This window comes from Bidens hawaiensis, unplaced genomic scaffold, assembly GCF_021521415.1.
Source record: "Bidens hawaiensis isolate Kalapana, Puna unplaced genomic scaffold, B.hawaiensis_p1.1 tig00068398_1, whole genome shotgun sequence".
Lineage (NCBI taxonomy): Eukaryota > Viridiplantae > Streptophyta > Magnoliopsida > Asterales > Asteraceae > Bidens > Bidens hawaiensis.
In genome coordinates, this window is record NW_027502074.1 from 1 (window position 1) to 18,989 (window position 18,989).

Consider the following 18,989-nt stretch of genomic DNA (forward strand, 5'->3'; position numbering starts at 1 on the left):
CATGGACGTTGGAATGAAAAAAAAAAGATGTTTATGCAGGACATAAAACATCGATTTTTAAAGGGATGAAACACCTACTAAACACCCTGATATCATTGGCCAAATGCCCGTTGATGTTTACGAGGAAATACATTTTTCTTATCGTTTTTATTTCTAAAAAGTTTTTTACAGGGTTATTTATTAAAAGCTATTTACTTTTTGTTCATTTAAAGTTTAAAGTTTACCGTAAAACTTAATAAGTTATTTAAAAATTTATTTTTTAATTAAAATTTATACAAACGTATACAAAACTCCAGCCACTAAGCAAAATGTTGTAAATACAACCCACCAATTTTTGTATTAATCTAAATGATTATGCATACAAAAATTTCAACTTATTTAGGTAACGTTTGGTAGGCAGTAATGACAAGGAGAATGGATTGATTCATTACGAGGGAATGACATAAGTGATGTTTGGTTACTCAATGGAATAAAATCATCCATTACACATGGAATCCCATTCCATCAAAACCATTCCTTCCTACCCCTTTTTTTTCATTCAAATCCTCCCCCACCATACTTTCTCAACATCGCCACGGCACCACCACCTAACAACAACCACAACCACTACCATCGCCACCACCACCACCTGACCGTCATCGTCACCACCACCTCCGCCACCACCGCCGCCACCACCACCACCTTACCACCACCACCTGACAAAACCGACGCCACTACTGTCGTTGCCTAACCACTACTACCGTCGCTGCCACCCTACCACACCAATGCTACCACCGCCACCCCCCCACCACCACAACCACCCCGCTAACCGCCAGTACGCCACCACCACCATTTTCATCGACGGAGCTACCACCACCATTGTCGCCGTTTCAAATTTTTTTATTTATTATTATTTTTTTTGTAAAAAAAATATATTTTGGGATATGACTGTTTTTATTATTTCTATTTCATTTCTACAATTTTTTTTGGATACCAAACAACATAAAGTAATTATTCATTTCATTCCTATATGTTAACCAAACAAGACAAAGAAATAGTAATAATCCATTTCATTCCCTTGTTCATTATATTTCTTCTCTCATTCCATTCTCGCTTCATTCCATTAGTTACAACCAAATATACCCTTATAGTAGGAGTATCTTAAATTTAAATTCTACTTATGGTAAATTCTGATATCACCCGAACATAAAAGTGCTCATGTTTTAACTTGCCAAGACGTGGTGTGTTTGGTTGAGCTATCAAAGTCGTTAAATAAACGAGTCGTGTTTGTATTTAGAATTAAAACAGAAAAAAAATGTAATCAATAGGTTCAATCCGACAATCCACTTAACCCATTTACCACACTTCAACACGTTTTAATCTACGAATGTTTGAATCGTTTAGATCAACATGGTTTTTATATGTAGTTGAAACAAAAAACAAGAAATCAGAGTTATAATGTTTCAAATTGTATTCCCATGAGTGTAGCATTGGACAGTTTGATTACAGTAAAGTTTGACAACTATTCTAACATTTGGGGCATAGAATTGAAGCAACAAACAGTGTTTGATTACTTCATGTAACACGCATTCTTAACTATTCAGTTGATTAATCGGTGCCAAATTAATTTGGCCCCGCGGGTCTATTCAAGAGGAATTTGAGAGCATTTTCAGCTTTCAGCTGGTACTTGCATTAACATTTGTTTGTTGTGTTATCATCCAACAAATCTAATCCAGATCTTCATTAACTTATTTCAAGATTCAGAATCACACACCTTTTTGATGTACTATTAACACAATTAGCTTCACTTGCTAATTCTTGAAAATTTGTTCTTGGTTTCAATGAATCTAAGTATGTCATTTGACACCCAATCAACATAGCAATTTACAAACCAATTATAAAACCTCATGTCTTACAAAAGCAATTTGTGAACAATAAAACTTATTAATACGACCTATATATATATCTTCACTATTTAGTCTTTTATCCATAAAATTGTTATTAAATCCGAGTCTGGCACTAAAGACAGATTACTTCTACAAGTCTGACAAAAAACTATTCACTTGATTACATTGACATGAAACACCAGAACGTTAGGTCTAATATAGGTTACATAATACTAAGTCAAAAGTTGCATTTAATGCTTAATCAGTGCAAATAAATCCTTAATAAGCTATAGGCTGCCACACAATCACAATTTCTAAGGACTTTGAAGCATCTATGATCTGAAATGTCTTTCACATCTGTATTCATCCCAACACTTTGAGTAGTCTATAGGTCTTTCCCTTGATTTACTTTTCCTAGGAACAAGTCCATCTTTAGTAATGGCCATGCCATATTGCTGAAATGTATGCAGTATTCCACCATGAGATGTGCCTCAATGAACCAAAGGGTACATAACCAAAGCATAAAACTAGAAAAAGATAAACAATAAGGTAACCTAATTAGCATATAGGAAGGAAACTAAATAATAGATAAACTTAATTAATATATATTAAACTTAATTAATCTTTATGATCATACCAAGAATCCATGGAAAAATTGTTTTCAATTCTTATTCACTGCAAATCAAATCATTAAAAAAATGAAGGTTGCCATACAATCTCAATTTCCGAGGACTCCGAAACATCTTCAATATGAAATGTTTTAAATGTATTATGATATGCACCCTTTTCTTCCCAACACTCTGAGTAGTGTATTGGTGTTTCCGTTGATTTACTTTTCTTAGGAGCAAGTCCTACTTTTAGATTAGACATGGCTTTAGTTTGACATGTAATACTTGTGTATGTAGGATTCCACCATGAGGTCTGCCTCAATGAAGCAAAGGGTACATAACCCACCACCGCGCATTTCTTATAAGATTCTGGATTTTTATCAAACTTCTCCAAGTGATCAGGTGGAGAATCCGTGGACAATCATGCGTAAAAACTATTCTATACCCCCAATCATGGAAGTTATCAACAGATAATAAAAATCCACTAAAGTCATTATACCAATTGTGTGGAAGTTGCAATGTGATCTTGATTAATTCACTACAAGTATGTGACATCCGTACATGAGGAAGCACTATATTCATAAAGCGATCTTTAACTACATTTCTCTGCCACATATTCATTTGAATTATGAGGAACATAATAATTATTATAATTATTACAATTTATAATTTATAAAAGGGCTTGAAATTGAAGAACAAGATAAGAGTTATACCTGAAGCATAGAATGTACAACTCTCTCAACACCAATCAAATTATTCTCATTCGTTCTATAAAATGAGACTTTTCGTAACATTTTACAATTTGATAAATCTCCTACACTTTGAAGCGAGTCACAACATTTGGCTCCAAGAACTTCTATGCTTGATGGGAGATCCGGAAGTTCTACAAGGGCCCAACAGTGTGACAAGTTGAGGAACTTGAGACATGGGATTTGGGAGACGCTGGAATGTAATCGTGTAAATGGGTTTCCACTTAGGTTTAGTATTTGGAGGTTTAATAACCCACTCATATTAGATGGGATGTCTCCATCTCCCAAATTGCAGTATTCAAGATTCAACTTTCTTAAAAAACGTGGAAATTGAGGAAGCTTCGGGATCACAGATAAAGAAAGCTCTTCTAAACAACATTCCTCGTCAAAAAAATCCTCTGTTAATTTCAATTTTTGAAGTCGCTTATAATTAGAGAGATTAAGATATTTCAAACATTTTAACGGACGGAAGTTTCCCTCTACCCTTTTTAGGTTCCGACAGGACCATGATTGTAAAGAAACAAGGTTGGTACAAAATTGTGCAACTGAAGGTGGGATTATTTCTATACCATTGCAATTCAAACGAAGGTCCACCAAGCTATCCATGTTCGTTTGGATATCTGGAAACATATGAAGGTTATGGCACCTAGAGAGATTAAGAGTCTCCAATTTTTTCATCTGGATGATGGGCGGAAACGTTTAAGTTTCTTACATGCGTCCATGTTCACGAAAACAAGCCTTTCGTGATATCCAATTGATGGATGAATCTCTTCTAACCTTTCACAGCCCCATAAAATCAGTCTTTCCAGACATGGAAGGCCCTTAAACTCCGGTGTTCTCATTAGGTCACGTGAATGGCAGAGATCAAGAATTTTTAAGTTTGGTAGAAGCTGTTGCAAGACAAATATGTAAAATTACGTCAAAAAATCAGTATATTTATTGAAATTACGATCTGAATATTAAGTTAACCATATATGGCGTAACAATCGAGTGATTAAGATTTTGGCTTAGCAGACTGCGAGATTATTCGCAATTCACAAAATGTTTCTCAATTGAAATTGAAGCTTCATATTCAGATTCATATCCAACAATCAAAGTGAGAGTTAATTGTTTGTGACAATTGAAAAGTTCTTCAGAATTGAAAAATTAGATTTATGAAATTATGGACACATCAGAATTGTGTAGATACAGATTCAAAGGGTCTAAATTGAACAGTTGCTGTAGTTGAAAAGTTGCAGAAAACATGAGTTTCTGATATGCTATTGCTTCTGCATAAACAATATTAGACCCCTTTGTTTGGTGATGGATATTGCAATAATAGTTTTTAATTGGCTTAATTCGATCCGACTGATAAGTTTGATTTGGACAATTAGATAACATATTAAACTGAAATCGATTTCGAGTTATGTATAAAGTCAATATTTGTTAGTAATTGTTGCAGAGTTTGTTTAACTCCGAGCCACTCTATCTCCTAACTCCTAACATAGAGAAAATGTTTGATATTATCTTTCCCTGCCCAAACTATGCTATGAGTTGATATTATGGATACATTTGAGTGTTTTGGTCATGAATCACGGTTGGTGACCAGTTTTAAATCATCAAAAGAGAAAATGAGATCAGATTAACAAGTGCTAGAGAACAAAACAAATAGGAAAAAACTGATTACAAAATATTTTAGGTATTTGATTATAAATAAAAGTAGGATGAAAAAATCTGTTTAATGTTGACTACTTATCTTAAATGTTGATTTCACAGTTTAATAATCCTTACCACAATTTTATTACATTGATTTTGTGAAACATGAAAATTTGCGTACCTTATACCCTTCCGAGAGTTGTTGAGTTTGCTAGAATACAACATTAGACAACCAAGCTTTGTTATCCGAAAGCTTAATGGGAATGAAGATAACGGACACTGAGTCCAATTAATATACCGAAGTTTCTTTATATTTCCAATAATATTAGGAAGACATTGATGGTTGTCATAACTTGATTCAGACATCCAGTTTTTAAGAACACAATCTCGCAAAGCTAACACTTGAGCTACTGTGTTGATTAATGAAGTGAACCAAATTGTGTTAGTAATGCTATAGACAAATGTCATTAGATACATGTATACAACACAAAATTTTGCAAAGTCAGTTTAACCATTAGCGGTGGAGCTGCCCCCATAGCACATAAGTTAACAATATCTTCCTCCTTCCAGATTAGGGATGAGCTTTTTTTTCTAAATACCTGTACCCGTACCTATTTAGTACACGTACTTGTACCCGTACCTGTACTTGTACATGTCTTTTGGGTACGGGTATGGGTACACAAATTTACTGATAATAGGTACGGGTACTTTCGGGTACATGTACGGGTACAAGTACCCGTATAACGGGTACTAGTACCCGTTTAGAATATGTAGGGGTTCTTATTAGGTTTCCAACACTTATGACTTAGCTTTCAAGCGGGATTTTTAAAGCTTGAATAAGTTCATACTCAATTTATATGTGTATATTCATATATTGTGTATTCGTATATTTTTATTTCATTAGAACGTATATGTGTAATTGTGTATATGATTAAATAACATGTATTAACTTTCTCTCATGCTTTTCTATAGAAATTGATGAAGCAATAAACTAAGAAAAGAAACAGGGAATGAATTTTATATTATGGCTGATTTGTTTCATATTTAGTTTTGGTATTATGTTTTGGTTGCAGTATTATGGTTTTGGTATTATAGATAATTGATTGTCGTATCGTACCATTACCGATACCTAGTTTAGTGGAGATTTTTTTAAAAAATAGAACAAAGAGGTACCAAAGCGAGTACCGTACCCAAAGTACCTGTACCCGTACCTGTAGCTGTACCCGTACCCGTACCATTTAATTCGGGTACGGGTATGGGTACCAAGATTTACTGATTTTAGGTACGGGTACTTTCGGGTACAGGTATGGGTACGGTCCCGATCTCACCCCTATTCCAGATTCTGCTATGTTTTTTATGATTATCAGGGTGTTCCCCTCTAACAATATAGTGGGCCATTTCTTCTACCAAGTCATGCATATCAAATATTCCATTTGAAACTTTTATAAGAGACTTCTGTGCCAACACCTTTACCCCTATACCAGGGTAAAAACTACAAGCATTGAGCACCATCATTGCTTCATCTACCTTCCATCTCCTCATGGAACATGCAATGTCTAAGAATAACTCTTTCTCGTCACGTTTAAGCCCATCATAACTTATTTTGAGTGTTTCCATCACTTCAACATCTGGTATGCATTTTAACTTGGCCAAGGTACATTTCCACTCATCCTTGTCTTTGTCGTATAGAAAAGAACCTAATATTTTAAGGGCTAATGGGAGCCTACTAGAATAAGACACTACTTCTTGTGAGAGTGTCTTGTAATCTTCTATAGGTTCATCTTTCTTACATGCATGTCTACTGAAGAGCTTAATAGCCTCGTCATATGATAACAAACTCACTTCATATATCGTGGCTTGTTTGAGGGTTAGCAAATGCTTATCTCTGGTAGTGATTATTATTCGGCTGCCCTCACCGAACCAATCATGTGATCCAGCTAACGCTTCTAGTTGCTTAAGTTCATTAACATCATCTAAAACAACTAAAACGCTTTTGTGACATAAACTTCTTTTTATCATGCTCTTTCCTTCTATCTCGCTCCCTACCAACACATCTCTTTTCAAAACAAGTGATAGCATATTTGCTTGCAAATTTTTCAACCCATGCTTGCTTGATTCTTCACGGATATTTTCAAGAAGACAGCAAGCTTCATATTGGTGAGAGAGTTCCATATACGCAGCAGATGCCAAAGTAGTCGTACCACCTCCCCCAACACCCCATATTCCAACCATGCGCACACCAGCTAACCCAATTTTCAACTTTGATTTCAAATCTTGCAAACGAGTCTCTATTCCAATGAGGTCTTCGTTAAAATTTGCAATTAGAGGAGACAACCTGTTGAAAATTGTAGCAACAATGTCTTCGATGCATTTTGCTTCGTGCCTTCAGAATCGATACATAAGAAAAATATATTTTATATAAAGAATATCGAAGTCGTTGGTTCGTTAATATCGAAGACATGGATCCGAACCCGGATCCATTCCATGTTTCTTCAATATGTTTTGCAAATGACTACTCGTATTTATATCTAATTCATTTAGTATATTAATACATGGTTTGCATATATTTTTCTATTCTGACTTTTCCTAAATTTTAACGTGTAGTACCCTTTGAGACCAAAAAAATATTAAGTGTAATACCCTTAGGAAAAACCTTAAACCCGTCACTGTGACGGGTAATACCCGACCCATTATGGTATGGGACGGGTTTTGGATTAGTTTTGAAAATTTTTATGGGTTTAGGATTTGTAATATATTTTTATATATTTATAGATATAGTATATTTTAATTTCTAAATAAAATAACAAACAATATTGTTGCCTTTGTTAATATTCATTCCACTTGTTCAAAAGATATAAAATATGCTATGTGGCTTTTCATTTCTTTCCAAGACTAAGTTGTAAAAAAATACAATTATAACTTACGCAAATTTCAGTTATTCTTCATAATCGTATCCCACGGTACGCATTCTTGTTAAAAAAATTAGTTTTTGGATGGATATTTTGCCAAAAACTAATAGAGAACCTGAAACCCGATGGGTGTCATCGAAACCCAACGGGTAATTACGCGATAAAAGCCCGACGGGTTTGAAACAAGGTTATATAATCGGGTATTAGCATAATGTAATTTTTTTAATTAGCATAATGTTATTTTTTATTATATTATATTTTTGTTTTTTAATTTGAAACTAATTTGGTAATTTAATTATAAAAAATTGAAAAGAATTGGTTGAAAGATGAACTGGGATGCATTGAGGTTGTTAAAAGATGGATTGAAATGATTTAGGGATGAAATGTTGTGATGGTGACATGATTTAGAGAGATGGTTAAAATTTGTGAAAGATGGAGTGGGACGAGGGATGCACTCTGTTGGACCTTATTTTGTTTATTATTATTTAGGTTTATGCATTAGATAGATTTCATCATGTAATATTCGTTTAGCCTTTGTTTAACTCTTTGTATTAGGCTATATACCACTTACTTGTAAATGCCCAATGGGCCGACCTATTAGGCCTATGTTATGAAAACCTAGTTGTATGGATGAGCATTATAAATGGTGCACCATCCATCCAATGCACCATAACTTTCTTAACTTTCTTGGCACTTTTTCTCTTTACGTCCACTCCTTTCTCTCTTTACGGTTTTGTTACAAATTGATCCAAGATCGAGTGATTCTAGTGATTTCTGTTCACTAATGTCACTGATTAATCCGATATAGTTGGTAGATTAGTTTTGGAAACCTACACACTCCCAAGTCCCACCACCCATATTCATAGAATACTAGGTTAGATACCCATGTCCTACATGGGTTGAACAATTTAAGTTATGTAATATATGGAGAGAAAAAAAGAGATTATAATGAAAAGAAGGCGGGTCATGTTTGGTTGAAGATCATCATATCATCGTACTCAGTATATCCCACCAATAGCAATGCTATGGTAGGGTCTGAGGAGGGTAAGATGTAGACAGCCTTACCTCTATCCCATAGGGATAGAGAGGCTGCTTCCGGTGAGACCCCCGGCTCGATAGTAGTTTTGCATCAAGCCTTGGACATAAGGCACATAGCACTCAATCATCGGGACACCGGCTGATCGGTGCATGTTTTTAACAATGAATCCGCTGAGTAAGTTTTAGGAGCTCAAATGTTTCACATATCTGTATTAGTTAACTTATATATATATAAATATATATAAACGATATAATTTATATTAAAGTACAAGCTAAATAATGAAAATGTTCAGTTTATATAAAGGTTTTATAAACAAAAGTAAGCTTTTCTAAAAATAATATGTTTTGTAAAAAGCAATTATAGAAATCGTTAATCAAATAAATATATAAAAAAACCTAAAAAAATATTTATAATTAATGTGTAATTAAAAAGATAGAGAGATGGGAAGAAAACATAAAAATGCATAAGAGCATGAAATGTGGCAAAAGAAACCTTTATTTATTATATTGTATAGATAAAATAAAACAATTAGTTTTAAGGAATTGTTTAATGTTTATCATGCTTTAAACAAAAATGCAATCTAGTTTATATGAGACTGAATTTAATTTCAAGTAAAATTTCAACTCATTTTACCTTTTTTTTACATTAACATTTTGAATTTGAATGTTTGATTATTAAATAACATAACTCAAACCGACATATTTGTACACAAATATATCAAGTATAAAAGGTTTCTTTTATGAAAAAAGAGAGAGAAAATTACCCATTTGCAAAATCCTTAAGGACCCATCAAGAAAGGTTGCTTGTTTCTACAAGAGCTTTTCTCCATGATTCAGTTTTCTTCTTATTGTCACATTCATGTTTGTCAAATGCTACTCCATATTTCCTCTTTTGTTTTCTCACATCTGAGGGATCTATGTCATAAAATACGGGCATAACTATTTGCCCTCTCTTGTCCTTGCACTCTATAATACATGCAAGCTCATCCAAACACCAAGACGAGTCTGCATAGTTTTTAGAGAATACAATGACTGCAATCCGTGATTCTTGGATGGCCTTCCGGAGGGCTGGACCGATTGAGTCACCCCGGCCAAGTGTTTCGTCATCCTTGTACGTTCGGATTCCTTGTTGCACAAGTACCGCGTAGAGATGATCCACAAAGCCCTTACGGGTGTCTTCTCCTCTAAAACTTAGAAACACCTCATAGTTCCATGATTGAGAAACAGTGGCTGGAACGAAGTGAGAAGAGGATGACGAAGACGCCATTGATCTGTGTATTGAATTTGTTTGTATAAAACAATAAGTGGAAATCAGTTTCAAAAAGATAAATGTTGTATTGAGAAGATAAGATTTGTTCAAATAATGCTAAAGTTGTTAGTGCTGTTTTATTGCATCTTCTTTTCGTTAATTAAAAAATGAAGGATTAAGCTTGGCATGAAGATTAAAATATTACTAAGTACTTAATCATTTAGCTGAAATTATTGAGGGTCAAAAGAGACTGCGGCCTTTCACATTGCATTCCTTTTTCTCTGTGTTTTGCGGGCCAGCTATCAAGACAAAAATATACAATAATAAGAGCCACTGGAACATGCAAGAGTAATGTATATATAATTATATATATCATGAATGTATTTAAAAAAAAGTGGTATATAATCATCAACTTTAGTTTTATTTCAAAAACTAATAGATACACGGTTCTATATGTAAACTTATCATTTAACATCTATAAACATATTTTTTAACAAAAACTAAAGAACTTACCTCAACAGTTCCCCTAATTAAATATTTATACACATTTCAAAATCACTATGGTCTATGGGTGAAAACTCTATATTAATCAAAGTTTAAAGTAAAACTTAAAGAGAAAGAAAATGGAAAATAAGTATAATTATCAAAGTAAATGCGAAAGAAATTGCCTAACTTTCTTCCTCCACTATCAAGAGAAAACTATATAAAGTTCACTTTAAAACTTTTATTTTCTATTAAGAATGATATCATTGATGCGACATTCCAAAGTATGATCAACTTCAAAATTAATATATATCATTTACACCAAGAATTAGTATCATAAAGTATAAAATCATGATTATCAACAGGTTGGGGACAAATTTTGTGGTGGTCAAATGACAGTCAATGAATGATATTAAAAAAAAAAGAATTTCAAGCAACATGATGTGATTAAAGGTGAAATTATAGGTAATCAAATGTTGTTATGCAGACCTTGTTACAACTGAATGATCAATTAAGCTTGTGATTAACAGACTGCACGATTAGTTTAGTTTAATCATCAGTAGCTTATAAATGTTACAAATGCTATTTAGAATTTGTTAGATAAGTTTAATCAGTTGTAGCTTATAAATATTAAGTTCTAACAAGAATTTGGGAGGTTAATGCATAATTGTCCTACTCAATAGATACAATCTGCAAAGTATATAAATATATAAAAAATCGAATATCAATCTTGAGGAACTTGAGACACAGGGTTTGGGAGGTTAATACATATGTATGTATGTATGTATGTATGTATGTATGTATGGATGTATGTATGTATAAGTGAATTTAGAGAAGAAATCTTGCTGCTATATTCATTAACCAAACGAGGCTATAAATAGCTATATAGATACAATCAGCGAGGTGCCATAAGGTGCTTAATCAAATGCTTCTAGGGCAGCTAATATAGAGTGACGTGCAACAACGTGACATTTGATGCAAGCGCATTATGGTCATCAAAGGGCATACAAATGACCTCATGGAGATGATGATGCTTTAAAACTGTTTGGAAGGAATTTAGTATGTTTTGAAATGGATTTATGATGAGACACTCTACATAATTAATCTGGCAAAAAAATAAGTTAAAATTGTGATTATTTGCATTGAGGCATTTCATCAGACACTTACACTTGGTGTGCATAAAACTAAAAAATAGATTTAAACAGTGTCTATCTATCAATTTTGCATCCTCTGTAATGAGTTAAAAGTCCTCTAACTTTGCAAGTATCTGGTTACTTGATATAACACAAATTCTTAACTACCATCCGTGTCTAATTTAGAGGGATTGAGATATTACTCTTCTCAGATCCTACCATAGCTTTGCTATTTGTGGGATATACTGAGTACGATGATGATTATGATGATGAGATATTACCAATCATACGGATAGAAGCACCATCGTGTAGATACGCCACTTCCTTATTGGTTTCTTTGTGAATCATGAACAGTGCAGAACCTCCTTCATCAGGTTCTTATGTTTGAGTTAGATTGCCCTCTTCTTGATTCTTTATCCTGGTAGGACAATCACTAGCATAGTGTCCCAACTCATCACATTTGAAGCATTTAACCTTGGACTTGTCTACTCTCTTTTGACCCCCAAACCAGCGATTCTTGTTCTTATCACAATCTGTTTCTTTCTTCTTAGAGTCATTCTTTCAGTTCTTGTCACTTTTACTCCAACTTTTACTTATGGAGTCTGAACTCTTCTTCGTTTATTGCCGTTCTGCGTAGCTCATCAGTAGTTGGTCATCTTTCACTCCTACAACACTTTGTTTATGTTTCAGTCGAATCCTTTCTTCAAAGGCATTCAACCGGCCTATTGCTTCTTGAAACAACAACGCGTCCAAATCAAGAAATTGTTCAATGGAGGCAACAATTTCAACAAATTAACCTTTCAGGAACAACATTAAGTAGCCTAAATCATATTTTCAGCACAATCATTTATAGTGTCTCCTTCGTTCATTCTGAGATCTTCAAACTCGTTTTTAATTGTTGCCATACGAGCTTTCTTGACCTTATCCACCCCAATGTAATGAGTCTTGATTGCAACCAAAATCTCCCTTTCCGTCCCAGATTTTCAACTTAAAGAACCATCGCCTCCGTCAATGCTTGAAACAAATAGGCTATCGCAGAACTATTCTACTTTGCATCTATGGCTGCTGGTTCCGGATCAGTCGGCTCAATTACTTCCCACAGACCATGTAGATTGAAGATGGCCTTCAATGTCACGGCCCAAATTGTGTAGTTTGTTGCAAGTAAGCAGCAGAGGGCATTGGAGCGGTATAGACATGTAGTTGTCTCTACTCGGTGGTGGCTGAGGGGTTCCCATTGACGACAATCTTCTTCGAGTGTACTGCTGACGGGATCAGTTCTAGCTCTAGATCCAATCCTCTGGATCAACCGAGAAAGGTACAAGGAATTTGATCAAAACGAAAATAAAAATATTCACGAACACAAATTGGGACTTACAGTTTCTTATTAGAATGATGAACATGTTACATGAATTAAGAAAACGAAATTAACAAACTAATATGTTTTAACAGCTACCTATAACCTCCAAGTTTTACAATTTACGCTATTCACCCTCTTAGTGTAGAATTAGTCCAAACTGGCCCTTATAGTTTCTAACAGTTCCACCATGAGTGCTACCTAGATGTGTCCATTAATGTTCACAGTATTAAGTCAGAAGTTGTTTTCAATGCTTAAGAAATGCAAAAAAATCAATGCCAAATTCTGGTAAAGCATCTTTGATCCGAAATGTCTTTCGATGTTCGGTCTCTTCCCAACACTCTACTCTTCTTTCCCTTGATTTATTTTTCCTAGGAACAAGTCCTACTTTAGGATTATACATGCCTTCAATCTGAAATGTAATATGAGTGTATGTAGGATTCCACCATGAAGTCTGCCTCAATGAACCCAAGGGTACATAACCCACCACTCCGCACTCGTTAAAATATTCTGGATTTTTATCAAACTCCTCCCAGTGATCGTGAGCAGGTTGAGAATCCATGGGCAACATCTCTTGCTTAATATATATGCTACACACAAACTCGTAGCAATCATCAGCACATAATAAAAATCCACTAAAGTCATCATACCACGTTTGTGGAAGTTGCAATGTGATCCTCATTAATTTATAAGAACTAGAAAATGACACATTTGCACTTGGAAGTAATATACTCATAAAGCGACCTTCAACTACATTTCTCTGCGCATTTAATTGAATTATTAGGAATGCTATTATTTAATCCATAGAAGGCTTGAAGTTTAAGAACAAGATAAGAGTTATATATATACCTGAAGCATATAATGTACTATTCTCTCACCGGGAATCCACATAGAACTCATCAAAAGGGAGATTTTCCATAACCATTTACCATTTGACAAATCTCCTACACTTTGAAGCGACGAACAATATTCTGCTCTGAGAATAGCTAGGCTTGATGGGAGATTTGACAGTTCTATAAGGTTTTTGCACCATGACAAATCAAGGAACTTGAGACACGGTATTTGCGAGATGCTGGAATGTAATCGTGAAAACTTGTTATTACTAAGGTCTAGTTCTTGTAGGTTTAATAGCCCACTCATATCAGATGGGATGTCTCCATCTCTCAAATTGCAAGAACTAATATCCAACTTTTTTAAATTACGTGGAAATTGAGGAAGCTTTCGGAACCAAGATAAAGAAAGCTCTTCTAAACAACATTCCTCATAAAAAAAAATCCCATGCTAATTTCCCAAGTTTATCGCAACCAGAGAGGTCAAGATACTTCAAACGTTTTAAGAGGCGGAAGTTGCCCTCTATACTTTTTAGATTCTTACACCAAGTCAAACGAAAACGAAAAAGGTTGGTACAAAATTGTCCAACTGACTGTGGGATTATCTCTATACCACTCCATTGCAAATAAAGGTTTACCAAACTATCCATGTTCATTTGTATATCTGGGAACGTACGAAGTTCGGTGCACCAAGAGAGGTCAAGAATCTCCAATTTTTTCATCCGTATGATGGGCAGAAACTTTTTAAGTTTTTTACAACTCTCCATGTTCACGAACACAAGCCTTTCATGATATCCAATTGATGGATGAATCTCTTCTAAACTTTCACAATCCATTAAATTCAATCTCTCAAGACGTGGAGGGCCCTTAAAATCTGGTGTCCACATTAAGTCACTTGAATGCTGGAGATCAAGAATTTTTAAGTTTGGTAGAAGCTGTTGTAAGACAAATACGTAAAACTAAGTCACACAAATCAGTATATTATTAATTTATATGATCTGGATAATAATTTCAACCAAATAGAGTTTATTTGCAATTCACGAATGTTTAATTCTCAATCGAAGTGAAAGTTAATCGTTTTTGATATTGAAGAAAAGTAATTCAGAATTGTAAAATAGATAAAACACTGGAATTTTGCATATACCGATTCCAAGAGTTTTATTAAACACTGGAAAGTAGCATAAAACAAGTAATTTCTCATGAATAACGGTTGGTGACAAATTTTGAATGATCAAAAGTGAGAATAAGTTCAAAAATATTTAGGGAATTCGAATAAAAATAAAAGGAGGACAAAAAAATTATTTATCGCTACTTTGGAACGTATCCCATTTTTACACTGCATTCTTGAGTTTTTTTATTTAAGAGTTTGGTAAAGATAAGATAAGAAAATTTTTCTTTTTCAATTCTTGAGTTTTGTTTAAAAAAAAAAGAAAGAGAATAAAAAGAAAAGTTAGAGCTTTTTTCCTAAAAACTCCTGATAAACATGATCTAATTGTGAAGAAAAGTTTATAGCTCATTACTATATTACTAATTTACCTTATCTTAATTCTTTTATTTAATGTTGCTATAAGGACATAATTGTAAAGTTACAAATTTTTTCCCTATATCTTCCTTTCAATCTAACTTCAGAATGTAATTAACACTTTCTTTTCTTTTATTTTAACTTGAGAATGTCAAGTATATAATTTTTTTTCTTTTCTTCCCTTATCAAATCTTATCATTTTTTTTCCTTGTATTTTAATCCCGAGAATGCAGTGTTAATATTGACTACATAATGTAATGACCTTATCTGGCTTACTAGTTTTAATGCTGATTTCACAGGTTTATAATTCTTATCACAATTTTATTGCACGGATTTAACGAATTTGGTTTGTTCTTTATTTCATTAGATCACACTTAAACCAATAATACCCAAAGGGTATAAATACATAGGTAAACTAAATAAGGAAAATGAATCACAAATAGGTAATAGATAAAGAACATAAATAATTATCTCTTTCTATAAGATTTCATGAAACACGAAAACTTGTGTACCTTATACCCTTCCCAGAGCTGTTTTAGCTTGCTAAAAGTCAACTCTAGACACCCAAGCTTGGTTGGCTGAAATCTTGATGGGAATAAAGTTGCCGGATAGTTACGCCAGTCAATCCATCGAAGTTTCTTCATGTTTCCAATGACATCAAGAAGACATTGATGGTTGTCATAATTTGATTCATAAACCCAAAAAGTTAGCTTCTCATCAACAACTTGATGATATTGGAAAGCTAACACTTCAGTTTCCTGTGTTAATAATGAAGAGAGTTAAATTGTGTCAGTAACATTATAGACAAAAGTCATGAAATACACATATATATATAATAAATTTTTGCAAAGTTTATTTAACCATTAACGGTGGAGCTACCCCCGTAGCACATAAGTTAACAAGATCTTCCATCATCCAAATTCTGCTATGATTTTCAGGATTATCAGGGTGTTCTCTTCTAACAATGTAGTGGGCCATTTCTACTACCAAGTCATGCATGTCAAATCTTCCATCTACAACTTTTAAAAGGGACTTCTGTTTCAACACCTTTACCCCTATGATCGGGTGGAAACTACATGCATCAAGCACCCTCATTGCCTCATTGATCTCACTTCTACTCATGAAACATGCAATATCTAAGAATAACTTCTTCTCATCAAGTTTAAGCCCATCATAACTTATTATAAGTCTTTCCATCACTTCAGCATCTGGGATGCATTTTAGCTTGGCCAAGGTACTCTTCCACTCATCCTTGTCTTTGTTATATAGAAAAGAACCTAGAATTTCAAGTGCTAATGGGAGCCGACTAGCATAAGACACTACTTCTTGTGAGAGCGTCTTGTAATCTTCTACAGGTTCATCTTTCATAAATGCGTGTCTACTGAAAAGCTTGATAGCCTCATCATCTGATAACAAACTCACTTCATATATTATGGCTTCTTTGAGGGTTAGCAAATGCTCATCCCTGGTGGTGATTATTATCGAGCTGCCTTCACCGAACCAGTCAGTTGAACCTACTAACGCCTCTAGTTGCTTACGTTCATTAACATCATCCAAAACAACTAAAATACTTTTGTGACACAAACTTCTTTTTATCATGCTCTTTCCTTCTATCTCACTCCCTACATACACATCTTTTTTCAAAAGTAGTGTTAACATATTTTCTTGCAACTTTTTCAACCCCCCAAGCTTGCTTGATTCCTCACGAATATTTTCTAGGAAACAACAAGCTTCAAATAGGTGAGAGATTTCCATATAAGCAGCAGATGCGAGAGTAGTCTTACCGCCACCCCCTACCCCCCATATTCCAACCATGTGCACACCACCTGACCCAATTTTCAACTTTGATTTTAAATCTTGCAAGCGAGTCTCTATTCCAATGAGATTTTTGTTGACATTTGTATGTAGGGGAGACAACCTATTGGATATTGTAGCAACAATGTCCTTGATGCATATTGCTTCATGCCTGATACACATAAAAATACATATTATATAAAGAATAATCATATGTTTGCCTAATGATTGTTTATGTCTAATTCATTCCATATGAAAAGCTAAAAGCCACAACCGACGGTGTTCATATAACCAAGGTATTGGGGAAGGTAGGTTTGTTAAAGGTTATAATGGAACATTGAGTAACAGAACATAAATCGTTGTAAATACTAAAATGTGTGAATACTCAAAGCAGTGGCTAAGACTTATGTATGGTTCAACTTCAATATAAGAATTAGATTCAAATTTCAGGAGATTTAAAGTTTAAACAGATACAAAGATTTTGGGAATAGACTGGTAGTTGTATGTTTGATTTACAATGTGTTGTAATGGAACTCGGTCCGACCGGACCACACCTGAAACTTGAATAACCAAAATGTATTCCGATTCTAGTATCGGTTACTGTTGCAAACATGAAATACCTTATTAGCCCGAACCCCACTCACACTCACACTCACATATATGTAGGATCAATGATTAAAGCTAGAAGAAGCACAAACCCGAAAAATACCCGAACACCACCCAATTTATTTTTGCCTCAGCCTTTTAAAATTTGATTAAGTGAAAAAACATAATTCATAGTCTCAAACCGGCCTTTTTACGCACAAATAAGTTGATATTGAACCTCTAGTTACAAGTATAACCAAGGTATAGAGAAAAGGTAGAATAAAATTACCCGTTTGCAAAGTCATTAGTGACCCATCCAGAAAGGTTGCCAGCCTTTTTTAAAGCTTCTCTCCATGAGTCAACTTTGTGTTTATTCTCACACTCATGTTTGGTAAATGCTTCTCCATATTTCCTCTTTAGTTTTCTTACATCTGATGGATCAACGTCATAAAATATGGGCATAACGATTTGCCCTTTGTTTTCCATGCACTCTATAATATAGGCAAGCTCATCCAAACACCAAGATGAATCTGCATAGTTTCTAGAGAATACAATAACTGCAATCCTTGATTCTTGGATTGCCTTGAAGAGTGCTGGACCGATTGTCGCGCCCCGAGGAAGTGTTTCGTCATCCTTGTACGTCTGGATTCCTTGTTGCACAAGAGCTGTGTAGAGATGATCCACAAAGCCCTTACGAGTGTCCTCGCCTCTAAAACTTAGAAACACTTCATGTTTCCATGATTGAGAATCAGAGTCAGAAATTAAGTGAGAAGAAGATGATGAAGATGCCATTGATCTGTGTGTTGAATTTTTTGGGAATATGTAAAAAAGAAGTAGTGGAAGTAACAACAAGAACAATGACCATACCTAGTAAACAACAATAGCCATTGATTTGTCTATTGAAACTATTTGGAATTAGTATAAAATAACGTAGTGGATATCAGGACACTTCATACATAACTCTTTTATATAATGCTAAAGTGATGAGGTTTTTCTTGTTACATTCTTTTCTCCTTTTATTAAAAGATAAAAGTATTTAACTATTATTAACTCTTATTTATATATTAGTTACTTTCTACCATCACGTGGATGGAATAACTGAGGGTCAAAAGAGACGGCAACCTTTCACATTGGATTCCTTAAATCTTTCTTTATATTTTGTAGACCGGTTGTCAAGACAAAAAGAAATATAAAAAATTACCTAAATTGCTGGATGCAGAAATGATGGTGTCTGG

The 18,989-nt window shown here is 34.2% G+C and overlaps 1 pseudogene across 1 annotated transcript; it reads right to left on the reverse strand.

The window, feature by feature from the left end:
• Positions 1–3,186: 3,186 nt before the first annotated feature.
• LOC143605147 (putative disease resistance protein At4g19520) lies at positions 3,187–18,614 on the reverse strand (annotated as a pseudogene). The gene is made up of 11 exons (XR_013148448.1): positions 18,044–18,614; positions 16,237–17,341; positions 15,888–16,133; positions 14,306–14,788; positions 13,873–14,241; positions 13,412–13,783; positions 9,569–10,170; positions 6,200–7,240; positions 5,341–5,430; positions 5,039–5,209; positions 3,187–4,112 (listed from the first exon to the last, which is right to left on the reverse strand). The product of XR_013148448.1 is annotated as a putative disease resistance protein At4g19520 (transcript).
• Between the last annotated feature and the right edge of the window lie 375 nt (positions 18,615–18,989).